The sequence below is a fragment of the Diabrotica undecimpunctata genome, chromosome 9 (assembly GCF_040954645.1).
Source record: "Diabrotica undecimpunctata isolate CICGRU chromosome 9, icDiaUnde3, whole genome shotgun sequence".
Taxonomy (NCBI): domain Eukaryota; kingdom Metazoa; phylum Arthropoda; class Insecta; order Coleoptera; family Chrysomelidae; genus Diabrotica; species Diabrotica undecimpunctata.
Genome location: NC_092811.1, coordinates 2747989 through 2768055, shown reverse-complemented (window position 1 = coordinate 2768055; position 20067 = coordinate 2747989). Strand labels below are relative to the sequence as shown.

Below are 20067 nucleotides of genomic sequence, written 5' to 3'. Positions count from 1 at the left end.
TACTCATTTGGTTACTTAGATTTTTGGTTACTTTTTTTAATTATTTCTAAGCTTCTTTCTAAACCCTTCTTTCCCAACTCTGTTCATTAATAACTGCTCTAGAAAAAACACTTAAGAATCAAATATTACTATTTATAAATAAGAAAAATGAAAAATACAATTATTTTATTAACTCTAGTTTTTTTGCATTAACCGTTTAGAAAAAAGCAAAATATTTTTAGTATTAGTAGGATTGAAGAGAATCGTATACAGTGGAACTTGGTTATAGCGTCATTTAAGGGCCCAGTAAAAAAAGACGCTATATTAGAGTAAAATTATAAACGAGGTAGAAAAAAATGAAATTTTAACGAGGCAACATTTTATTACAGCAATATTTATTATTACAGCTGCATATAGGATAAAAAAAAATAAGAAATAAAACATATCATGTATATGAAATCTACATTTTGTATGTAAAAGTTCTCTAATGCTGAAAAAAGTCTGTGGATGCCTCCATGAACTGGTAAAACCTGGATATGGTCTCAGCAGCTCTCATTGCTTCTTGGATTGTAATACCATCAACGCCTTCTTCTTCTTCTCTCTCTAGTTTACATTAAATTTTTATATCTCTGACAAAGGCATTTCATCATCCTCATCAACATCCTGAACATTAGAAGCCATCCATGCTGGTTTGTTCGATGTGTAGTTTACATGTAGTGTTTTTCTTCTTCTCCTTCAGATACAAATCCACTAATGGATGTTACATTAGTGGACAGATATCACATTTTCCATTAATTCTCTATTTCTTGCAATATGTATCAGAGATTGCATGTCGTTAATCCCTGTCCATTGCCTTATTTTTCGGAGCCAGGACATTTTCTTGCGTACCATTCCTCTCTTGCCTTCAATTTTACCCTCGATTATAAGTTGGAGGAACTGGTATTTTTCATTTCGCATGATGTGACCTAGATACGCCGTTTTCCTTTTCTTGATGGTTTCGAAAAGTTGGCGTTCTTGGTTTATTCTTTTAAGGACATCTATATTTGTGATTTTCGCTGTCCATGGTATTTTTAGGATACGGCGATAGAGCCACATTTCGAAAGCTTCTAATCTGTTTATATCCCTCGTGTTGAGTGTCCAGCCCTCTACGTCATATAGCAGCACTGACCACACGTAGCACTTAGTAAACCTTAGTCTCAGTTGAAGATCGAACTTTGAACAAGTCAGTACCTTCTTGAATTTCACGAATTTTTTTTTTATATTTTTGAAACATCTAGAAACTTTTCCTAATAACCAAAAGCTTTCTTTTTTCTGTACCTGTCATGTTTGCACAAACAAACTTTGCTTTGAAATTATTCCACCGACACATTTTTGATTTTTGAAATTTAAAGTTTTGTCTGGCGTTTATTTGTAAAAGACACCAGTTTCATCGCCCTTGAAGATATCTTCATCCTTGTATAGTTGCCTTAGTTGTAGCCATGTATTTTGTAACCAATCACCTGTCACGTTCTCGTCTACACATTTTGCCTCTCCAACAATTTTCGCGAAGAAAATTGAGTGTCTGGTTAAACCGATCCAGCCAGCCGTTAGAGTATATGAAATTTTTACCAAACAGTTTTCCGAACTCTGTAGCTTTCTCCCTTAAAAGTGTCCCGGACACAGGAATATCAGAACTGCGACACTGCTTAAACCATTTGAGTTAAGCTGAATCTACATCACCACGAATGAACTTCCTAATCTTTTTGACATCTTCTCTCTCCTCATTAAAGACTTTTGAAATTTTGTCCTTGTTTTTTAGGATTGAGACGACAGTCTAATTAACAAGTCCAAATGACATGTATCAGCAATTCTTTGACCACTTTCAAATGCTCTTATAATACGCACGTTATCTTTAATAGACACAACCTTTCTTTTAGTACTACAACTTGCCATTTTAAAAAATAAAAAGTTAATAACTAAATTAAAATCTAAAAACAAAATGAGCCGAACACAAAATTTCACGGTAGCGAAAATTTCTTTTCTGACCGAACTGACTGTTCTAAAATAGAAAATTTGACTGTTAGGATGGCAATAATAAATGAGAAATCGTAGAACTGTCAAGGTTACATAACTGTAAATAGAAGGGGTAATCGGGCTTTCTCACATTCTTGGAAGGAACAATGTCACAAAACCGGAAACGCATTGCACTTTATTCTTCTTAAAATAAAAGCGACAACCTACTGTAAAATTTTATGACGCTATAGGCGAGGCTTACTTTACTTTTAGCCGATAAATAATTTTTGACCGGACGTATTAAAAATTGACGTTACAAGCAAGATGAAGTAACTACCGAGGTCGTAATATTCAAGTTCCATTGTATTGCTTTCGTTTGATGACCGTCTCTTAGCTGGTCTCTGATAAATGAGCTTCAGGTCTTCTCTACATACAATCTCGCAATAATCTACAAATGTAACTTCGTTCCAACGACTTTGGCACTAGCTTTTGATTACTGGAATGTTTTAATAGAACCTTTTTCCCTCGTCATTACTTACAGCTCTATATCTAAGAGGAAAACTTCACAACAACTTCAAAAGCTTTCTTTATCTTTTAAAGCTCTGTCACATTCTAGATCTTTTATAACTCTCTACCCTCTACAAAATATCTTCTTTAACGAAGACAATTGGTCTTTTGGGTCTTTAGATTTTCTTCTTTCGATGAAAATACTGATAATTAACAATAAAGCACTGAAAACTGTTGAAAACATTTCAAGACATCCCATACTCAAACAGTTTTTGTATCGGTGGAGATACGTGGACGATGTACTATTATGTTTTACAGGAACTAACAGGCAAGTTGACCAATTCTTATCGTATATTAATTCACTTCCACATAAATTTTCTACATTTAAAAATTATCCGACATAAAAACATGAGTTCTCCGTATTTAATAAGCCTGCCCATACTGACACGACTATACACAATTTATCATCCCATATAATTACTATTTTGATCAATCTTTATAGCGTGAGTACATTAGTAAGTGCATTCAATTTAGCAGCTCCACTTGAACATTATTTTTCTAATCCACGATTAACTTAAAGCAACTTAAAACCTTACCATAAAATCTTCTCGAACAAAAATGAATTATACTACCGAAGCATGTAATCAAAAATTGCACTTAACAAGTCCCCTAGTATCATTTAATTTACTTCCGAGTGAGCTGGAAGAAAAAGGAAATCAATCACCGATAGTCCATTCGCGAGATCTCGTTATAGATTTGAATCGTGGGCCCTTTTCTATCGCAAAAACAAATACAGGACTAATGATCCGGAAAACCAAATGATTGGCAGGTAATTATTCCAATGTGAAACTTAAATTGCTTTTTCACATCACTTTCGGTGCATAATTATTCATTCAAATCACGAGATCGATATTGCGAAAATTATCCGTCGCGAAAATCAGAGATGGAACTAAGGGAATTGTGCAATCCTATAAATCAGTCAAGGGTGTATTTATTTTATCTACCCTTCGTTAATTTTTTAATTACGCCTTGGATGTCATATGTAAGTGATTAAAGCAGCAACACTGATGAGAGTGTCTGAGTGCGATTCGATAAATTGAGGTAATAATGTACTATTCTTGCTGGGTTTCAGTTCAATATAATTTTCAAAATATACAACTATAATAACAATATTCATTGAATTCTGGCAGGCATATGTGGAGAAAATCTTTTTGAGACATTTAATGTCATGGAGCAAGACACTCTGGCATATTCTTGCCGGGTACGACACTAGGCCAGAAGACTCCAGGTAGTGCCGGATTAACAGCCAGAGACCCACAGATGATCATAACTGTTATGATCATATGTGACTTACCTCTTAATAGAAAACTAGAATCCATGTATTATAAAAGAAGAATCTTTCTTTCTTTATGTGCCGTCTTCTACCAAAGGTTGGCGACCATCAAACGATAGGTTTCTCTGTTTTGTGCAGCATGTATTATGTTCGCAGCTTCTGGTATTTGAAACCATTCTCTCAAGTTTCTCAGTCAGGATTTCTTCTTTCTGCCCAAACCTCTTCTATCTTCAATCTTGCCTTCCACGATAAGCTGTAGCAAACTGTACTTATGGCAAACACATGGCCCAGGTATGACGCTTTCCTCCTTTTAACAGTTGTTAACAATTCCACCTCTTTACTATTCGTCCTAATACCTCTGTGTTGGTCACTCTCTCTGTCCAAGGTATTCTCAGTATGCGTCGATACAGCCACATTTCTAGAGCCGCTAACTCCTTTATAGTTGCTGCTGTTAACGTCCACCCTTCAACTCCGTAAAGTGGCGTAGAGAGTACGTAGCATTTCGTGGCGCGCCATCGGAGGTTAACGCTTAGGTGTCGGTTGCTTAAAGAAGAATAACTATATTATATTAAGGAAAACTTAAAACTAAACATTATTATCACGCTAAATCAGAAAGAAAACATTTAATAAAAAACCTAAATATAGTAATAATAATGACGAACTAATGCGTCTAGGGTTTTTCAACTGTATTATGCAACACAAGTCTTTCACTAAGGTTGAAATGTTTTGTTTACCTACTCACTGATAAAATGCATCGATAGTTTTCTAAAACATAAATAGGATGGGAAGACAAACGTACTATTTTGCAATATGAAGATCTGACATTTGATGTTTGCAACCTCTGCCACATTTACCATTTTTCTAATAACACTGGTCACTTCGGTTTAAATATAACACTGTATATTGTACATTATTGAAATTTCCAGTTGAATGTCAGTTCAACCATATACAATACTTTCGATTTTATGTAGTCAGGAATATCTTAAAAAGATAAAACAAAAATCTAATACCGCCTAATCGTCTCAATAAATTCTTTGATTCAAACTATGCACAACTAGATTTAAACATAATAATGAAAAGTTTACTACATTTCTAAATGAATGTCTACATAATCAAGTGTTTAAAATCCGTTGCTAATTTTACAGTATTCTAAACGATGGTAGAATGCGTTTATTACATTTCGCCTTGTTTATAGCTCTGCAAAACTTGCTGCTTAAGTTTTATAAATTCTGCTATTCAAGTGTCCTCAATAAATATTATCTCAACGATTCAAATCTGGTGAACAAGGAGGTCATTCAATACAACCTAATCTACCAATCTATTGATACATATAGTTTCGGATCGTTATTCAAAATACTTTTTTTGCAGTGATGTACATATCGGTCGGTACAGGTGTAGGAAATCTAGAACGCAACCCTTGATTTTTAAATATTACAAGGGAGATGATTTGAGCCCATAAGAAACTCACTGATTTAAATTTAGTTGCATAAAATAAGTTTTTGGACATGCCGTACATATTTAACGGCTGCTACGAGGAAAAAATTAAATTCCCTCTGATAAGTGGTATATTACGATCAAAAATTTCTATACGACATTGATATGTTTTGTTAATATTGACATCAATGATCAACAAAAACAAAATTTAGTACAAAAAAAGGGTTCTAAATGACTTTAAAAGTAATATAGTCCAGGTTGGGAGGTCCTACGGAAGCGGGATGCGAAGGACCATGTATCTGGTTCGGTTTCTTGATGGAATCCCGTGAAAAAATGTCACCTTTAAACAAATCAGGAGGGTGCCAAGCAAAATTTTTGGGCAGAAATTTTTTAAACAAATTCCAAAAATCACTGGTTTTTGCTACGAGAATTTTACTCTACTTTTATTTTATGGTTTTATTACCTACCTAAGGAAGAGTTTCCAAAGTTGTTATTACATGTTGTAGTATTGATTTATATATGATTCATGCTGGGTCAAATGATCCCTCAAAAATGTCACATAAACTTGTAGTCTATGTGATTGATGATGTCAGAAAATGGTAAATCTGGCAACATTGCAAACATCAAATTTAAAACCTTCAGATTGCAAAACGGCGGATTCCGATTTTTGTACAATTCGGTCCATCCATTTAAGAAATAATCAGGCATTTCCAGCAAAATTGAAAATAATTATGTATTAAAAATTAAGCTTTAACAATTTTTAACAATTTTCCTTTTTTTACAGGTATGTGTGCTGCACAATTGTAAGTAGAAACATAACATAATTTGAACTAAATTTTAAATAATTGGTATACAGTGATGAGTGCCTTAACAACCGGCAAAATAACGCAAAAGATAGAAACCATAATACGTTGTGAAATAAAAAGAGATGAAAGTAGTAGAGGTGGGAAATTATTGATAGAAACCTCTAATTTACATTACATTACATTAGGACTATCGATAGTTTCCCACCTTTAGACGTTAGCTTATGAGCTAGTTGACTTCAGTCATAATATTACAAGTATGACGTCGAACATTAACATTTTTTAAATTTCGCTTAAAGTAAAAACTGATTGAAGGCAATAAAGCAAATGTAAGTAAACAGTTTAATTAGTAGTAATTTGATAAATACAGAATAACAAGCTATGATAATTCTATACTGAGAAGAGGGTATGCGACGTCTCAAATCACAGTTTATTATTGATCAATACTTTAATTTTGGATAAAAACATACTCGTACTTGAACTATTTTTACTTACATTACGTGATACGTATTGTAAGAGCTGTTAGAGCTGTAAAAGTAGTCCAGAGATGGAAGCCCCAAGGAAACAGAACAAGAGGAAGGCCCCGTAAAAGATGGATAGACGACGTAGAGAGGGATCTTAAAACCATGAACGTCAGGCAGTGGCGAAGGAAAGTATCCGACAGGGCAGAATGGAAGAACATTGTTAAGCAGGCCAAGACTCACAAAGGGTTGTAGCGCCATTAGAAGAAGAAGAAGAAGAAGACGTGATACGTATTAGTATGACTGAAGTCAACCAGCTCATAAGGTAACGTCTAAAGGTGGGAAACTTTCGATAGATCTAATGTAATGTAAAGTAAATTATAGGTTTATATCGATAATTTCTCACCTCTACTACTTGCATCTCTTTTTATTTCACAACGTATTATGTTTTCTATCTTTTGCCTTATTTTGCCGGTTCTTAAGACACTCATCCCTGTATATGTGTTTGGTTGTGCTGGTTTTTGATTTCCACAATATTGATTGACATAAATCAAAATACGAAAAAACTTCCATTTACATGTAACGGTGTTTCTTAAGAAAATAGAAGGAAAATCAAGGAACTGATAGAAATATAACCAAATAAAAAATTCTGGTGTGTGCTGCTTATAGAAATGTTAATCAAAAATGAATTGTCAGAAAAAAAATGTCGATATTATCCAATGCGATCATAAAACTCATAAAAAAAATCCAAACATGAAAAGAGTATAAAATGGGAAGTAAATCCAGATAAATATTATCTACCAAAAATAAAAAACCAGACCTTTCGAGAAAACTTGTAAGCAAGTATAAATAAACCAATAAACCAAATGCAGGGAAATAAGAACTGGAAGAAGGAATAGATTATAGTCAGTTTGGGTTCAGAAACGGACTAGAAACCAAAGAAACGTTATGTGCTTTTAATGTGTTAGCTCAAAGATGCATGGATATGAATGTTGATGTGCATGTTTGTTACGTTCATTTTGAAAAGGCATTTGACAAGGTAAGACATGAAAAATTAGTCCAAATTCTAAAGACAAATAACAAAGACCATAGGGACTTACGAATAATAACAAACCTCTACTGGAATCAAAGAGCACAAATCATAATAGATAACGAACCCAGTCCAGAAATTAGGAGAGGAGTTAGGCAGGGACGTATTATGTCCCCATTACTATTTAATGTATATAGTGAAGTCATTTTTGAAGAAACATTACTATCTCAAATTGAAGGAATAATAATTAACGGAAGATCTATTAACAACATAAGATATGCAGATGACACAGTGATTATGACAAGCTCTGCTGAACAACTCCAATTACTGCTAAGCAAAACAAACAGTTTCTGTGAAAAATATGGACTAAAAATGAATATAAAAAAGACCAAATATATGATAATAACAAAGAAAACAAATATACCAACAAACATACATTTTGGAAATGCACCGATAGAAAGGGTTAATAAATACAAACACCTAGGAACCTGGATTTCAGACAATAATGATCAAACAACCGAAATATGAGCCAGGATAGAAATAGCAAGAAATGCATTTGTAAAAATGAAAACAATTCTCTGCAACAAAGACTTTAGATTAGAACTGAGAGTAAGAGCACTGAGATGGTACGTGTTTTCAATACTGCAATATGGATTTGACAGCTAGACATTAAAGCAAGAACCCATAAATAAGTTACAGTACTTTAAAATATGGTGTTACAGGAGGATGCTTAGAATAGCATGGCCACAGAAGAAAACTAACACGGAGGTATTGCGAGAAATGGGCAAAGAATGCGAAATAATAAACACAATAAAAATAAGAAAGTTACAATATCTGGGACACGTAATGAGGGAACAGCGATATGAACTGCTAAGGCTGATAATACAGGGAAAGATAAGAGGAGGAAGGAGTATAGGAAGAAGGAGAGTGTCATGGTTGAAGAATTTAAGGGACTGGTTTAAATGCAGTTCTATAGAACTCTTCAGAGCAGCAGTAGATAGAGTAAAGATAGTGATGATGATATCCAACCTCCGATCGGGAGGCGGCACTTTAAGGAGAAGAAGGGAAATAAGATGCAATCCAGATTTATAAAGATTTGCAGATAACAGATCTCTGAAAGTGAATGAGACCAATCGAAAATAGCCTAGAAAAAGTGCTCTATATAGTATTGGAATCGACATTGAAACAATTGCCAATAAAAATCACAGGAAGAAGAAGAAAATTTAATCACAGGAAGAAGAAGAAAATTTAAACACAGATATTATTAAAGCAAGGATCAAAATTGCAAGAAAACTTTTAAATGACAACTCCTTAGGTAAAAGATATGATAGAGATATAATCACTTGTGGATTATTTGAAACGAAAATACAAAATAACTGTTCTATTTTAAAAAAACACCTTGTTCAGTGGAGTTTTTCAACTAAAAAATCGCTATTTGTATAATCGTGAAATACATTATCAACATTTTTACCTAAGACTCGATGGTTTTTGAGCAATAACCTCTACACAGGTATGTCAAATGCTTGTAGATCAGGCGATTTTTTCCTGAAAAAATTACAACGGATCCACCCCTGGCACCGAACAGATCGTGAATGTGAGTCTATAATCTTAAAAATGATTACTGAATATCGGAAACGATTTATAATCATTTCTGCTTCTGAGAGGTCTATTAGCCACCCATATAAATTATTGATCAAATGTTAGGAGGAGAGTATTTTTATATCGAGGGGAAAAAGTTATTTCTTATTTATGTTTTTAACGATACTTTGTAACGAACAAGCAAAAAGTCCATAATACGAAATAAGCCAAAACAAATAAGTTTGCGAAAAGTAGCTTATAAAAGAGAATTTTATAAAGATGAAATTCCATTGAGGGTTTAATAAAAATTTTTGACGTTTTATTGAAATCATTTAATTCTATTTTTAGTACATTTCTAAAATTATTTTCTTGTGGCATTTTTATATTGTATACTATTTTTGACAGGAATTAATTATAGTTTCAATTGAAACGTGCCCGTGCTCTATTTGTATAATTTTGTTTGAGAATATTCTTTCTTTTTCATGCTGAAGCATAAGGCAAATACGAGCTAAAAAGCATATGAAACAATTTTCTTCTTAAGGTGCCCTCTTCATTACCGAAGGTTGGCAATAACTACAGCAAATTGCTCTCTATCTTGGGCTGTTCTTAGTATCGAATGCGTATCCATGCCTGTCCAGTTTTTTACATTTTTCAACCAGGAGCATTTTCTTCTTCCTGGACCTCTTCTTCCTTCCACTTCCCCCTCCATTATCAGTCGTAGGAAGTTGTATTTTTCTCCTCTGTAAATATGTCCTAGATAACTCGTTTGTCTGGTTTTTACAATAATTAGGAGTTCTCTCTCAGTCCCCATTCTTCTCAGCACCTCGTTGGTGGTCACGTGCTCTGTCCAAGAGCTTTTCAGCATCCTTCGAAAAACCTACATCTTAAAGGCTTCTATACGTCTCATACTTGTGATTCAGAGAGCCGAGAGGAATTAATGTCGGCATTTGGTGCACGTGTAACGGCCATTACTTTTGTTTTATTTGTGTTTATATTCAGCTCCAATCTATCTTCCTCTCTGGTTATGGCATTCAAAAGTCGTTTCAAACTCTCAACGCTGTCGATTTTTATTGCTTCTTTAATATTTTCTAGGGCATTATATTCTATATCTATATTAAACAATAGTGGGGAAAGTACACATCCTTGATGAACTCTTTTTATTGACATTTCTGCTGTCATACAATTGTCTATTTTAATCGACGCCATTTGATCCCAATATAGGTTTTTAATAAGGGCCATCGTGTTATGGTCTATACCATGTTGTATTAGGGTTTCTTTGAGATCTGTGTGTTTTACTCAATCAAACGCTTTTTCGTAGTCGATAAAACAAATAAACACGTCTTTTCGTTGATCTCGGCATTTTTGTAGTAATATCTGGAGGCCAAATAATACCTCCCTCGTACCAAGCCCCATACGAAATCCAAATTGATTGTCGCTCAGATTTCTTTCGCATTCTCTGTATATACGTTGATGTACAATTTTGAGTAAAATTTTTAGAAAATGGCTCATCAGGCTAATTAATCTGAACTGTGAGCAGCTATTTGCTTTATTTTTTTGGGTGTAGGTATAAATGTCGATCTAAGCCAGTCTTCTGGGAAGATTCCAGTGGAATATATTTTGTTAAATAGTAGTGTTAAGGACTGAAGATTTTCTTCATTAATAAGTTTTATCATCTCTACATATATCTCATCTGGATCTGAGGCCTTTCGTAGTAAATTTTTTCTTCCTCTTTGTGACTGCCTTTATCTTTTTGTTTGCATTAAAGTAGTCATGTTTTTTTAGTAATTCCCTCAGTTCCTCACATCTGCTGTTCATCCGTTCTTCTTTGGCTTTCCTGATTTTGTTTCGGATGGTTCTCTGGGTTTCTTTATATTTTACTTCATTGCGGTTTTTGTAAGATCTTCTTACGTCCATCAGTTCTAGGAATTCTTCTGTCATCCATGTATTCTTTATTTTTCTTGTGTTGTCTTGTAGTTGTTCTGTTTGTATAGTTTCGATTGTTGTTTTGAAGGTATGCCCAATACTTTCTACTGATTCTTCTGCTACCGCGGGTGCTTCACTGAATTTTTCTTTGAGTGTATCATTGAGTATTTTCTCTATGTCTGCTTGTACTGCTGGATCTTTAAGTTTTTTGAGAGTGGGTTTTATTTTCTTTCTGCGTTTGATTATCTTTAGTTCAATTGAGATTTTACCAATAACAGGATTGTGGTCGGAACCGATGTCCATCCCGGGATATGTTTTAACTGTCCTGATTCCATTTCTATAACGCTTGTCAATTAATATATAATTAACCTGGCTTCTTATTATTTGGTTTTGATTATCTCCAGGTGCTTTCCATGTATATAATCTTCTTAAACATTTATAAACAATGTACTTATTGTAATATTACTACAGATTGTAAATGTGAAGTTAAAAAAAAATTTAAGAACGTTGAGAAACGAAAAGAAATTTTTAAAGTAAAATTTTGCCTTAATAAATAGTAAATTGCATTAAGGTGACATAAGAAAATTGCTTTAGAATAATATTAACAATAGATATTAATGAATGACCATAAAGAGATATATTTTTATTAGAACTATTTTTTTGAGATAAATTTGACATAAAGCATATAAGTCAAAGCCGGTTTTTCTGTAAATATAACGCAGAGTTAAATATTCATTTATAGTTTGATATACGGAAAAAATAGGGAAATGCATATATTTAAATAAATCAAATCCCAAGCATTTTAGGGCTCCATACGTTGGTCCTGGCTGCATTTCGACGAGGCCGAGGCGACCCAGATACAAAAACCACACCGCCGAAAATATATATACGGACGAGGTGACATTTTCGACACGAATGCTAAATCTAAACAAATGTCAGGGAAACGACAGCGAGTGAGAGCGAGAGAGTTCGTATCGCCATAACTCTTGCTAACTTTATATATGAATTTATGGGAAAGAAGAAGGCCGATAGTGGATTTTAAAATGTCATATAGTGCACCGAACGACAAGGGAATATAATTTTTCTTTTGTGTCACAGTAAGATCGATACATCGACAATTTCCGACAGAATCAAATCTAAATAAAGTGCTATCAATATGTAACAATAAAACACTGAAAACTTTGTTTTCAAAACTTCTACAAAATTTATTTTAAATTCTTATCACTACAGCTGTTTCGGCTGATTGCCTTTCTCAAGTGATCTGTTTTTGGCATGGGTTTACACTTTATAGTCTCTAATGAAATAGGTTGAGGAGGGGAGAACTGTTTGTCTCAAGCTGGTCATTCAGAATTATATCTGTGTTTTTTAATTTGTTGATTTCCATAGATTCTAACAAAGATAGCTTAAGGCCTTTATTTTGAATGTGTAGAATTTTAAATTCGTCATTAAAAGAATGATTGTGATCTAGAAGGTGAAGTGCGTATGTAGAATCTGTTTTTCTAGTATTGAAAGCCCTTTTATGTTCTGCTATTCGTTTATTAAAATTTCTACCTGTTTGACCAATGTAAGTTTTTGGGCAGTCGCCACATTTAAGTTTGTACACACCACTGTGTAAGTGTTTTTTATGTTGGCTCTTGTTGTTTTTAATATATTTGCCTAGGTTGTTATTTCTTCTGAAAGCTGGTGCTATTCCTTTCTTTTTTATGTGTTTGGCTATTTTTGTTGATATTTTGCCTGTATATGTAATCAAGCAGAAGGTACTGGGTTTTTTCTCTGGTGGTGGAAATACTAAGTTCAGGGCTTTCTTGTGTAGTTATTGATTTAACATTTTATTAATTGTTTGTTCGTTGTATGCATTGTTTACTGCTATTTGCTTAATGATATTTAATTCTGTCTCAAAATTGTATTTTGACATAGGAATTGCTGTTAATCTATGTAACATACTATGATAGGCTGCCAGTTTATGTTGTGTGGGATGGGATGATGAATTGTGAATAGTCGTGTCAGTATGGGTAGGTTTATGAAATATGGAGAAGTCATGTTTGTTTTTAAGTCTGGTAATTTTTAAATTTAAAAAATTTATGGATTGATTTTGTTCTGTTTCTATTGTAAATTCAATATGACTATGAAGAGAATTAATATACGATAAAAATTGGTCGAGTTGCCTGTTAGTTCCTGTGAAACATACCAGTACGTCGTCTACGTATCTCCACCAATATAAAAACTGTTTGAATATGGGATGTTTTGAAATCTTTGTCTCTAGATGATCCATAAAAATATCTGATAGCAATGGGCTTAGAGGATTGCCCATTATAAGTCCTGCACTGTTATTTGTATATAATTCATTATTGCCTATTCATCTTGAAGTTTGCATAAACCAAGACTACTTTGAATTTAATAATGAATTATATACAAATAACAGTGCAGGACTTATAATGGGCAATCCTCTAAGCCCATTGCTATCAGATATTTTTATGGATCATCTAGAGACAAAGAATTTAAAACATCCCATATTCAAACAGTTTTTATATTGGTGGAGATACGTAGACGACGTACTGGTATGTTTCACAGGAACTAACAGGCAACTCGACCAATTTTTATCGTATATTAATTCTCTTCATAGTCATATTGAATTTACAATAGAAACAGAACAAAATCAATCCATAAATTTTTTAGATTTAAAAATTACCAGACTTAAAAACAAACATGACTTCTCCATATTTCATAAACCTACCTATACTGACACGACTATTCACAATTCATCATCCCATCCCACACAACATAAACTGGCAGCCTATCATAGTATGTTACATAGATTAACAGCAATTCCTATGTCAAAATACAATTTTGAGACAGAATTAAATATCATTAAGCAAATAGCAGTAAACAATGGATACAACGAACAAACAATTAATAAAATGTTAAATCAATAACTACACAAGAAAGCCCTGAACTTAGTATTTCCACCACCAGAGAAAAAACCCAGTACCTTCTGCTCGATTACATATACAGGCAAAATATCAACAAAAATAGCCAAAGACATAAAAAAGAAAGGAATAACACCAGCTTTCAGAACAAATAACAACCTAGGCAAATATATTAAAAACAATAAGAGCCAACATAAAAAACACTTACACAGTGGTGTGTACAAACTTAAATGTGGCGACTGCCCAAAAACTTACATTGGTCAAACAGGTAGAAATTTTAACAAACGAATAGCAGAACATAAAAGGGCTTTCAATAATAGAAAAACAGATTCTACATACGCACTTCACCTTCTAGATCACAATCATTCTTTTAATGACAATTTTAAAATTCTACACATTCAAAATAAAGGCCTTAAGCTATCTTTGTTAGAATCTATGGAAATCAACAAATTAAAAAACACAAATATAATTCTGAATGGCCAGCTTGAGACAAACAGTTCTCCCCTCCTCAACCTATTTTATTAGAGACTATAAAGTGTAAACCCATGCCAAAAACAGATCACTTGAGAAAAGCAATCAGCCGAAACAGCTGTAGTGATAAGAATTTAAAATAAATTTTGTGGAAGTTTTGAAAACAAAGTTTTCAGTGTTTTATTGTTACATAAAATGAATTTCCATCAAGTAACGGTCGAATCCATCAATTATGCTATCAATATTGTACAAAAACAATTTGAACAAACTATAGAAATGGCAGAATTTGATCGCCTTTCTTTTAAACAACTGTTGTAGGTGAAAATATTGGTTATAAAGTCAGAAAAAAGAAATCATTGGTTTGATCATGAGTGCGAAATGGCCACAAATAGAAAGAATGCAGCATATCAAAAAACCATCGACGCAGGTTGCACACGGAGAAAAAAGAAGAGCATAGACGTCTTAGAAGAGAGGATAAACATATCCATCGACGTAAGAAGACGGAATACGATCAGAACACTCTCAATGAGGTACAAAGTTTATTCGATAAAAATGAAACGAGAAAATCCTACATATCCTTAAAAAATAGTCGTCGAGAATTTAAACTACGATTAAAAATTTGTTGACACTAATGTTGAAATTCTACATGATAAAAACTCTCTTAACAGATCAGCACAACATTTCAGCGAACATCTAAATATAAACGATATGGAAGGAGGTTACAACATAGACAAACGCCCCAGGAATCGATGAAATCTGCTCGGAAATGTATAAAAATGGTGGTGATCAACTTTTGGAGCAATCCCTAAACTAATAGTACTTGGCAGAATGAATTAGTACCAGAAGAGTGACTAAAGGGAACAATATCTCCGTTACATAAAAAGGGTGATCAACTGAAGTGTAAGAACTATAGAGGCATTACTCTGTTAACATCTGCGTATAAAATCTTCGGCAATGTATTGTTTGAAAGACGAAAATTGGTGCCTAGATATGTATATTGCTAGACTCTTTCGATATTCTGTTGGTTGATTGTAAGTTGAGCGTTTAGTATTGGTTTTTTACTAATTTTCATAAATTTGGTTTTCTTTATGTTAAGAGCTAGTCCCTATCTGTTGCTGACTTCTGTTATGCGATTTGTTAATATCTGTTAGTCATTCAGATTATCGACAAAAACTATAGTGTCATCCGCATATCTAATGCTGTTTAACCATTCACCGTTTATTAGTATTCCTTTATTAGTATATTTATAGAATTTAGTTAATAATTATTATTTATTTTATGCGTGTTTTCTTGCGCTCTGAACTGGAAAGATCTTCTAATATTTCATAAAAATCTTCATCTTGGGGGTGGGGGAGCATAATTAAATTAATTTTTATTTGCATTTTCCTTGTTAAATCTTTGATACCTTAGTTCATTAAAATCTAATACATTGAATAAGAATAGGCTTGTTTTCTTTTACTATTAGGAGAAACAGTATTATTTGTAGATAATACATGAAAATGTAAAGTTTTTATCATTACAAAGAAATTCACAGAAGCATTAACAACTGTTCAAAATTATTTTTCTTGGAATAAATAACCTTCAAGATCCTTTATTGTAGTTCAAAAATGTCATAGTATTTTAATAAACACTGTGGAAGCTATGTCTTGGAAGCTGAATGATCGAGTATTAGAGGTAGTGAATAACTATAATTATTTGGGAATGATACTAACACCCAAGTTGTCGTTTAAAGCTCATCTAAAAAAGCGCCAGAGTTTGGCAAAAGTAGCGATTCACACGGCTTGGAGTAGGTTAGTGTCTAAGACTGATATACCCTTTTTGGCTAAAGTAACAGTGTATGAGTCGGTGATAAGATCAATTTTGACTTATGGGTCTCAGGTATGGGGTCTTTTTGAGTACGATGAGGTGGAAATAATCAGAAGATTTTATATAAAAAAAAATGTTCTCTTGTCCAAGGTATTGTCCTAACTTTATGTTAGATTTGGAGACAGGTATTGCTAGAGTCAGCCTATATACAATGAATTTACATGAAAAATATTTTAAAAAAATACTAGGATATTCGAGTGATAGGTTGCCAAAATTTCTTTTGAAAGAAATGATAAGAGCAAGGTGTGGCTGGTGGAAAGATTGGATGAGCATGGGAGACAAATTTGGAATTGAGGTAAGGTGTGAATGGGAATGGAGAGAAAGCTGGCCTAGTATGATTGAAAATATGATAGAAAAAAAGAAGGAGGAGATACAGCGTCAGGCTGAGAATAGGGCACTCGAATCAAATTTTTGTGGACACTACAAAGAACTGCGAGAAGAAGGAGTAAACATGCATTATCTACTGGAAATGGAAAATTTTGGGGACATTCGATGGCTCTTCAAATTAAGATGTGGAGTTCTATACTTGAATGATCGACCTGGCAGAAATGATGAAAGAAGGAATTGCTCAATGTGTAACATGAAGGAAAGTTAAGATGTGATATATTTTTTGGGAAAATGTTCGGTGTTGACATGTTAGGTTAAAGTGGTTGGGTAGACATGAACTTAGTAGAGTGGAAGTAGTTACAATGATGAGACAGGGAAAGGCTGAGTTAGCAGGTTATTGTAGGGAAGCATGGGCGTATAGGTATGAGTTAGTGAGCCTATTTAATTATTAAATCTATTAGCATGGTGTTATTTCAATAGTATTAAAATATTAAAATTAGTATTAATAATTTGTTTGCGAATAGCTATTATCTTTTTATCTGTCTTGTCTATCTTGACTATCTTGTTATTATTATTATTATATCAACAGCTTTCACCCCCTCTAAGGGACACATTTAATCATTTTAAATGCAATATATACCTTACTGTTATACTTTGTTATTACTGTTTAGTCTAGGGCGAAGTGCTAATTAGTAAGATATACACATTTAGTTTATTACTTACATTGATATGAATATTTACTTAATTAATTTTTTATTAATTTTAATGAACTTGTTAGATATAATGAGCCTTAGTGTAATTTTTTGTATATTAATTAGGGAATAATATTAGTTTGCCAACCCTCCTGATGGCACGTGCCAAGGAGAACAAATGTCACTAAAAGAGAAAATTGTATTTTTTTTTAATGGGAAATAAAAAGACATTATTGATTGATTGATTGATTGATTGAATAAACACTGTGAAGATAACAATTCTTTCTTCCTTTAGGTAGATTATAATAATAGATATTTTCAATTATGACCTCGTGTTTAGTTTTTGGCCTTGTCTAAAAGCACATGATGCCAATTTTGTTTTTATACAACTAGCGATATTGAAATTTAATAATAACAATAAACGAATTTCACTATAAATCAAGTATTTCTAAATTTAGAAAAGTAAATATAATTATAACTGTTAAAAAATTGCGTCATCACAGAATCATCGTGAATGTAGTCTATTTGTATAAAAATGTGTTGGTTGGTAGTTTAAAAAAAAATACTAATAAATGACTACATTATAATATTGTATCATAGTAATTTATTAACGAAACGCGTGCTATTGTTGAATGAATCGGCACAAATATTATCACTTAATATCACGTAATAATTAATAAACTAACACAGATGCAATAGCAACAATTTAAAAAAAATTTATCTTTGTTGCAAAAATTATAGTCATAGATTCATTTCACTGAGTTCTGACAACAATGATAGATAGGAGAAAAATCCTGTTAGGGTAATTAATTTAGACGATAGGCATTTATTTATCTATTCTAATTTATTAACTCATTATTATATAGGAAAGTTTGACAGATAAAATTGCTGTATAGATTAGAACGATAGGTTCCTAACCAACTATACGGGTTGCGAAAAAGTGGTGCAACAAGGTGTCATTTTTAAATTAAAATTAATAAACTTGTAATTGTAGGATTATGAGTAGACTTTGGCAAATATGCAAATAAAAATGTAGAAAATATGCGCATAAATATGCACGTGTTTACCCGAAAATATGCAAATATTTTACAAAATATGCATACAAATAAATAAAAAAATCGTAAAATAGTAACAATTTTATTTAAAAAAAAAGTGTACATAACTAAATATTTCCTACTATTCATTAAGATTTACATTTATTTTAAGTAACTACATCATTTTTAAGTATGAATAAACTTATTTAGAATTATGGTAACAATAAATGACCAAGTGGTGTTCAAAATTTTCTAACAAAAACTTGTGGCTTCTGTCTGAGTACATATATTTATATATGGAAAAACTTCGTTCAACATCAACTGATGTAACGGGAGCATTTTTCAAACTAACCAAAACATTTGGTTCTAAATTAATTGTTTCCGAAATATTTCCAGCTAGAACACTGACTACTTCAGAAAGAATATGGTAACCTTTATTTTTTTCCATAGTAGCTTCAAATTGTTTTAAAATATCTTTTCCAATATTACCTCTAACGTTCCGACAACATGACGCAAATTCTTTTATTAATGCTGTACTTTCGAACAATGCCAGTTTTGGTGATTCTGAGTAATTGTTTTTTGAACAAAACTAAAATTTGATTTTATAAATGAAAGTTCTTGTTGAAGCAAGTTACTCTGAAAAGTTTGTTTAGAATCCAAAAGAGATTGGGAACTTTCATCTGTTAACGTATCAATTATGTTCTTTATTTTAACAAAATGATCTGCATAAAAATTAGCTGCTTCTAACCATGTTCCCCATCGCGTTAAAATAGGTTGTGGTGGAAGAGGAATGTTAGGTAGCATTTCTTTATAAAGTTGAATTCTTATAGGAGATGTAAGAAATACTTTTTTGACACTGGATATCATGGTATTTACAAGAGGAAACTTTTTTCGTATTTCCTCTGCAACTCTGTTTAATCCATGCGCTACACAAGTAACATGTATTAAATCTGGGAAAAATATTTTTAAATTTTGTCCTGCTTTCACCATATAAGGAGCAGCATCCGATAAAATAAGCAGTAATTTATTAGAAGGAATAGTTGTCGGAAGAAAAAAAGTTGCTAATGTTTCTTGTATAAAACGCGAAATTGTTAAAGCATTTGTTTTCTCAAGTTGCTGGCATGAAATAAGATGAGATTTTGGTAAGGTATCTTCTTTAAGAACACCAATCAATAAATGAGCAATATACTTTCCTGAGGAATCAGTGGTTTCGTCTACAGATATGTAAAAATAATTATCTGCAATTTCTTCCTTAATATTAATTAACACCGACGAGTATAGCCCGTTCACATTATTTCTTCTTAGAGACCGATCACTTGGAACATTAAGTTTGCAATATTTTTTTAGAAACGAACTAAAATTTACATTTGCTAATTTTGAAAGCGGTATGTTTGCAGACACTAATGCGCGACACAAGTCTTCATTAAAAGTTTCTTGCTCATCTAATTTTTTTGAAGTAGATTGGAAACATATAGCCATTGAAGTTTGATGTTTTCCTCCTATTTTTCCTTTTTTTGCAATTTGTGAAGCAGTTCTCACATGTTGGTCTATCTGAAATTTCTTCTCACATGCTATCTATAAATAAAAATAAAAACCTTTATTTTAACCCAACCTTTAAAATATAAAAATATACAAGGTGTTTTTGGTTAATCAAATAACTGGTTTGGAAAAAAAAAACACTCGCTAAGTGTTTTAAATGCAGTATTAATC

At 32.5% G+C, this 20067-nt stretch overlaps 1 protein-coding gene across 1 annotated transcript in view; it reads left to right on the top strand.

Moving 5' to 3' along the window:
• The window catches only part of LOC140449405 (discoidin domain-containing receptor 2-like), a 1157947-nt gene that overhangs the window by 589711 nt on the left and 548169 nt on the right, over positions 1-20067 (top strand). The window lies entirely within an intron of this gene.